Source organism: Panthera uncia, chromosome E1, assembly GCF_023721935.1.
Source record: "Panthera uncia isolate 11264 chromosome E1, Puncia_PCG_1.0, whole genome shotgun sequence".
Taxonomy (NCBI): Eukaryota; Metazoa; Chordata; class Mammalia; order Carnivora; family Felidae; genus Panthera; species Panthera uncia.
The window spans coordinates 60275966-60283899 of record NC_064814.1 but is presented as its reverse complement, the minus strand read 5'-3'; positions in this window follow the sequence as shown (position 1 = coordinate 60283899).

Here is a 7934-nt window from a genome sequence, read left to right as displayed (position 1 = left end):
TTTTAATCACTAAACAAACAATGGGGCACCTGAGTGGCTCAGTCAGTTGGGCGTCTGACTTCAGCAGGTCATATCATTGATGTGAGATTCAAGCCACGCATTGGGCTCTGTGCTGACAGCTCAGAGCCTGGACCCTGCTTCAGATTCTGTGTCCTGCTGTCTCTCTGCCCTTTCCCTGCTTGTGCTCTGTCTCTGTCTCTCTCTCAAAAAATGAATGAATTCAAAATGAATTTAAAAAATGAATAAACATGTAAAAAATTTTAAAAAGTCAGTAAACAAACAAACAAACAAACAAACAGGAAACCATGATCCAGAGTGAAGAAAAAAAAAAGAAAAAGAAAGAAAGAAAGAAAAAGAGGAAAGAAAGAAAGAAAACAGTCAATAAAAACTGAACAAAAGATGGCCCAAATGTTGGGCTTAGCAGATAAATATTTTAAAGCGGCTATTACAAATATATTTTAAAGGGAAATATGCTCAATAAAGAAAACGAAATAGAAAATTTCAGCAGAGATATTAAAAAATGTGAAAGGAAACTAAATGGAAGTCTAGGAACCGAGGCCAAATAAAAAAGAGAAGAAAGAAAAAAGAAATCACCGGATGGCCTTAACAACAGGTTGGAGATGGCAGGAGAGTCCGTAAACGTGAAGACACGTCAATAGAAATTATTCACTCTGAAGAAGAGAGAAAAGTATGAAAGAAAAATGAACAAAGCTTCAGGGACAATATCAGGCAATTGGACATCCCTATAATTGGAATCCTGGAAAGAGAAGAAGGTCATATTGAGGCAGAAAAAATTTAAGAAAATTACTGCTGAAAATTTCCCAGGTTTGATGAAAAACACCAACTTACAGGGATAAACTTACATTTACCCCAAGCAGGTGTAAGCGGAAGAAAAAACCCATCTAGCTCATCACGGTCGTGCTGTGAACACCAGAGATCAAGAAAAAAAACATCTTGAACGTGTCCAGAGCACAAAGACATGTAACGTATTTGAAAACAGCACCCCAAATGCAGGCCGAATGGTTTATTAGCAATAATGACGGCCAGCGTGCTATGCAAGGCTGTGCGAAGACATCTTTAAGGTGTTGAAAGAAAAAAACCCATCAGCCCCGATTTTATATCCATAAAAATATCCTTCAAAATCAGGGTGGAATATATTTCATTTTCAGGCAAACAAAAGCCGGGAGAATTTGTTGCCAGCCATCCTGCCATGCTGAGATGCTCAAGGACATCCTTTGGGCTGGAGAAAAATGATCCTTGATGGGAACTTGGGTCCACAGGAAGAAATAAAGAGCACTGGAAACAGCAAATAAGATTTTGTTTTCTTCTTAGAACTTACTTAAACAGTATTGACTATTTAAGGTAATAATAACAATGTTAGAGAAGGACTATTAATGCATGTTGAAGTAAAAATATGACAATCAAATGGGAAGGGCGATGGGTAAATGGAATTCTTTTTAAGTTGGAGGAAAGAAATAGGAGACCACATGTACAGACTACTCTTAAAAGGTGTTTTGCCGCGAAATGGAGCTGGGACGGGAGGAGGTAACAGACAGGATTTGGGATCAGGAGAGAGGTGGGGTTTTTGTTGTTGCTTCTTTTTATTTATTTATTTATTTATTTAATGAGGGGGAGAATACAAGCAGGGGAGGGATGGAGAGAAAGGGAGAGAGAATCCCAAGCAGGCTCTGTGCTGTCAGCGCAGAGCCTGACGTGGTTCTTGGTCTCATGAACTGTGACATCATGACCTGAGCCAAAATCAAGAGTCGGCTGGAGGCTTGACTGACTGAGCCATGAGGCGCCTTTTTTTTTTCTTTTAAGAGGGGAGAAGTAAGAACACATTTGTGTGCTGAAGGGAATGATTCACCGGAGAGGGGGAAGGTGATCGCCTGGAGAGATTTCTGGGAGGTGAGTGCTTGGGGTCTGCTGGGGGTGGGGGGGCTGTCCCAGCAGGAAGGCAAATCCTTGGGAGGGTGTGCTTTGGGGACTGGGACATGTGGAGGTTCTCTTATGGTGGGTTTGGTGGGTTCGATTGCTCAGCAGAGCGGGACGATGCCTTCAGCTGGGAGGGAGGGTGGGGACCGGGCTAGGCTGTACCGGGGTCTTGGGGACCGTGACAGCCACTGTGGAACTGCATGATTGCCCAGCAGCAGTGAGCACCCATTCGAGGTCTGTGGTCACCAAGGGGACAGCAGTCCGTGTGGTCACCTTCTTTCTTCCCAGCCTCTGCAATTCCCGCGTGCGGAAGAAGAGCGGGCAGGGGGTTGAGTGAACCCCGTGGTGGCCTTGCCCAGCAAGGGTGACAACGCTGCCAACGAGAAAAAGGGAGCCTGTGTGCAGCGTGGTGTCCACGCAGTGACCACGTAACTTAAGGTGGGTAAGAGGGGGAAGGAAGAGCCTGCAGGGGTGAGGGGCAATGAGGACAGACAGTATTCATGGCTGAAGGTCCCCAGAGGACCTAAGTTGTTGACGTCAGGAAGCTATGCAGAGAGGATGAGCTTAAACAAAAAGGAGGGGGTCCCGGAACGCAGTCAGCACCTCCACAGTGGGCTCCCACCTGTCCGTTTCCTCCGTCATCTCACTTCCTTCCACCTCAGCCTGTCCCAGCCACTCCAGCCTCACCTCCCCCTTTCTCCTCTGCGAAGGGCCGAGGGCATCCATGCCACCGGGCTGCAAGCGGACGGTGTCCCAAGCCCTGCAAGTTCTCACACTCACTTCTTTTCCTTCTGCAGGTCTCTGCTCCAGTATCGTTTTCTCAGCAAGGCCAGACTTCATCATCTTATTTAAAATTGCTCTCTGTATTTAAAAGTCTCTTATGGTTTGTCTCCCTCTCTCTCTTTTTTTTTTTTATTATTTCTCCTTCCCTTCCCTTATGTTCATCTGTTTTGTATCTTAAATTCCACATATGAGTGAAATCATGTGATATTTGTTTCTCTGACTGACTTATTTCACTTAGCATAATATACTGTATATAATATAATATAATATAATATAATATATAATACATGTTGCAAATGGCAATATGTCATTCTTTTTGATTGCTGTGTAATATTCCATTGTGTATATATGTGCATATAAATACCACATCTTCTTTATCCATTCATCCATCGATGGACGTTTGGGCTCTTTCCACACTTTGGCTATTGTTGATAGTGCTGCTATAAACATTAGGGCGCACGTGCCCCTTCGAATCAGCACTCCTGCATCCTTTGGATACCTAGCAGTGCAGTGATATAAAAACAGAGAGGAAGACAAACCATGAGAGACTCTTAAATACAGAGAGCAAACTGAGGGTTGCTGGTGGGGTGTTGGGTGGGTGATGGGCTAGATGGGTGATGGGCATTAAGGAGGACACTTGTTGGGATGAGCCCTGGGTGTCATATGCAAGTGATGAATCACTGAATTCTATTCCTGAAACTATTATTACACTATATGTTAACTAACTTGGATTTAAATTTAAAAAGAGAGAGAGAGAGAGAGAGAGAGAATACAGAAAGGACTATGGAAATTCACAGACAGTGGTGGGGCAGACACTTCCAGTGCAAGAGAAATAATGGGAATTTTATGAAAGAGCATAACATCTTTCCACATGTATCCTAATAACTTAGAAGGGTTAATAAAAAAGAGTATTTTTGTTTCCAAAAAAAAAAAAAAGTACCCTCTCCTCTCCCCCACCCCCCAAGCCCTGCCCACACCTCCCATATTGACACTCTGGATATTCTTTTTATTTATTTTTTATTTTTTTAACGTTTGTTTGTTTGTTTGTTTATTTATTGAAAAAATTTTAACGTTTATTTATTATTGAGAGAGAGAGAGAGAGAGAGAGCGCACGAGCAAGGGAGGGTCAGAGAGCGGAGGAGACACAGAATCCAAACCAGGCTCCAGGCTCCGCACAGAACCCGAAGTGAGGCTCGAACCGACAAACCATGAGATCACGACCTGAGCTGAAGTCGGTCGCTCGATCCACTGAGCCACCCAGGCACCCACGGATATTCTTTAACGTACTCCACTTCTATTCTGCATAGTACTGGGCACCTTCTCACATGCCCTGTAGAATGTACTCATTAATAACGTTCGTCTTCTCTCTGCCTACTGGAATGTGAGGTCTGTGAGGGCAGGGACCTTTGTTTTCTTTGCTTTTGCATCCCAAACACAATCTGCCTGGCTCACCAAATATTTATGCAATGAACATGTCTACAGAAAACACCGTTCTGGGAACCTGGGTGCCCCCTGAAAACATGATTCTTACTCAAGTCACTGACAAGACGTACATGTATCTATCATTTGTATTCAGCATTATTCTGGAGGTTCTAGCCAGCCATGTATATAATAAGACAAAGAAATGGAAGTTAAGAGTACTGGATAAAAGAAACAAAATCCCATTGTTTTCTTTTCTTTTTTAATCTGTCAGCTAATGACTTACATAGAAAATCCAAGAGATTCTAGAGAAAAATTATCAGCGCTGTTAGAACAAATGAGAGAGTTTGCCAATTTTGTTGTATCAGCCAAGGATTTGCAGGACCTTATAGAAAAAATTATAAAACTCTGATCCAAGACAGAAGAAAATTTAAATAGATGAACTGCTATATCATGTTTGCGGATGGAAAGATTCGATATTTCAATATTTTAGAAACTTGGGGGGGGGGGGGGGGGTGTGGTGCAGGGTGCCTGGGTGGCTCAGTCGGTTAAGTTTCCATCTTTAGCTCAGGTCATGATCACAAGGTCCGTGAGTTCAAGCCCCACATAGGGTCCTGCGCTGACAGCTCCGAGCCTGGAGCCTGCTTCAGATTCTGTGTCTGCCCCTCTCTCTGCTCCTTTCCTGCTTGAGTGCTTTCTCTCTCTATGCCTCTCAAAAATGAATAAACATTAAAAAAATTTTAGAAACTTTTTATTATGGAAATTTCAGAATACACAAAAATATACAGAATCATATGATGAATCTTTTTGTGCCCATCACTCAGCATCTGTAACTGTCAATATCCTCCCAGATATCATATTATCCCATCTACAAACTTTTCAGCCTATGCCTGTAAATATAAGGACTGTTTTGAAAATATATAATCACAATATCATTGCCACACATTAACAATTACCATTAACTTCTTTTTTTTTTTAATTTGCTTATTTGGGGACACCTGAGTGGGTCAGTCTATTAAGCATCAACTCTTGGTTTCAGCTCAGATCATCATCTCACGGTTTGTGAGCTCAAGCCTCACGCTGGGCTCTATGCTGACAGGACAGAGTCTGCTTGAGATTCTGTCTCTCCCTCTCTCTCTCAAAATAAGTAAATAAACTTTAAAAATAAAATAAAATTTATTTATTTACAAGTAAGTAATCTCTACACCCAACATGGGGCTCAAACTCATGACCCCTCAAGAGCAAGAGTCACATGCTTCTCTGACTAAGCAAGCCAGGTGCCCCAGCATCAATTTCTTAATATCATTCCATACCAGTCAGTATTTTAATTTCCAGTTGTTTCATCATTTTGATTTGTTGGAATCAGGGCCCATACAACATGCAATTGCTTGTTATACTGCATAAGTTTCTTAATCTGTAGGATCTCTTTTCATCTACTTTATCCTTTTTCTCTTCGAAATTTATTTGTTAAGGAAAACCAAGTTGTGTTCCCTACAAATCTTACCAGAATTTGGATTTTGCAAATTACATCCCATAGTGTTGTGTGACATGTTCCTCTGTCCTTCATTTTGCTTGCTCACTTTTTTTTTTTAACTTATTTGAGAGAGAGAACGTGCATGTGCTCTAACACAGAAAGGGCAGAAGGAGAGAGAGAGAATCTTAAGCAGTTTCCATGCTCAGCGTGGAGCGCAACATGGGCCCAATACCGTGATCCTGGAATCATGACCCGAGCCAAAATCAAGAGTTGGACACTCAACTGACTAAGCCACCCAGGCGCCCCCAAGACTCACTACTATTTTTAAAATGGTGATTCTGTTCAAATTAATGTACATATTCGATGACATTCCAATAAAAATTCTGATTTCTTTCTTTCTTTCTTTCTTTCTTTCTTTCTTTCTGGTTGTGGAAAAACTGACCCTAAAATTTATAGTGAAGAATAATTGGCCAGAAAGAGTCAAGACAACTTTGAAAAGGTAGAAGGGATAGGGACACTCTCCTTAACAGATATCAGTAGTTACTCTAAATTTGAAACATTTGAAACATTGTCAGAGCGGTTCAGGGGAATCCAGCTAGACCAACTGAATAGAATAAAGAGGGAATTCGAATAAGACAAAAGTTGACATTACAAATCAAAGAGAAAGGGTGGAGCGTTCAATAAATAAAACTGTTGTTGTGCAAGGAAAAAGAAGTTGATCCTTACCTCAAACCATATACAAACCTAGATGTGAAAAGGCAAAGCTATAAAACTATTAGGAGAAAAACATAGGGGACTGTAAAAGACACTAAACGTGCAAAGATAAGCCACAGACAAGAGAAAACATCTTCAATTTACTTTGTTTTTTTGGAGGATTAGCATTCAAAATTTAAAAACAAAGAAACTCCTATTAACGAATAAGGGAAAGATGAGCAACCAAATAGTAAACAAGCAAAGCACATATAAGGCAGTTCACAGCATATTAAACTCCAGACAACTAATAAGTGTATAAAAATGCTCACCCTCATCGGCAATTAAGGAACTGCATATGAAAATTATAATGAGACCCCATTTCATCCCTGAAGACCAGGGGCGAAATGCTTAAGTCTGGTAAATAGTCAACGTGGACAAAGCTGTGGGAGTACAGATCACAGCACCACGCACAGGGCATGTAAATTGATGAAATCATTTTTGGAAAGCAAATTGCAAATTCCCACCAGAGTTGAAGACAGGTATTCCTTATGCACCATACACCTGTCACATGCCCCTCCAGCTGCCACGCTTCAGCATTCTCTACCCAGCCCTATGCCTCCCCGGGGGCTGAGCTTAACAGGCTGCGATGCCCTTGGGCTTGGGTTCACCAGCGGGCAGCCTGGCAGGAGGTCAGAAAGAAGGAGAGAGGGGCGGCCGGCTGGATCAGTCAGAGGAGCGTGCACCTCTTGATCTTGGGGTTGTGAGTTCGACCCCACGGTGGGTATAGAGATCACTTAAAAATAAAATCTTCAAAAAGAGAGAGAGAGAGAGAGAGAGAGAGAGAAAGAAGGAGAGAGTGGTCAGGGACAGCTCCAGCCCGCCGCATCCTCTGAAGATGGCCATCTCCACGCAATCTCTTTCTTTCCTGATTCTAGCAAGCCTTCCTTTCCACATTCCTTTGTCCTCAGGGTGGTAACAGCCGATCTGCTGTCAGCCCCCGAGTTGCTGCCCCGTCCCTTATGATTTCCTTGTGACCTGTCTTTCCTCTATGAAACCCTCCCCGAGATAGTCTCTTCTACAGGTGCCATCTACTTCTACCAGAGTTCTGCCTGAAACAACCCTTAAACCCAGGAAATCTGCTTCTTGGTGTTCTCCCTGGAGACACCCTTAGGTGCGGTTTCAGGTTGGGATGATGTACAAGAATATGAATTGCAGCCCTGTCTGTGATAGGAAAGAGTAGAAGCGATCTAACTGTCCTTGAGGAGGAGAACAGATAAACATGATGTGGTTTCTTCCTGGAATAGAACGCAATGTAGAAGTTAAAAGGAATGAACCAGAAGGTCCCACCTCACGTCCGTTAGGATGGCTACTATCGACAAAACAAAAATAAAAACCAACGGAAAATGGCAGGTGTTGACAAGGCTGTGAGAAAACTGGAACCCCTGTGCACTGTTGCTGGGAATGCAAAATGGTGCAGCCACTACGGAAAAAACAGTCTAACGGTTCTTTAAAAAATTAAAAACAGAATTATCATATGGTCCAGCAATTCCACCTCTGGGTGTATATGCAAAAGAGTTGACAGCAGAATCTCAGAGAGATATTTGTACACCCGTTGCTATGGAGTGAATGT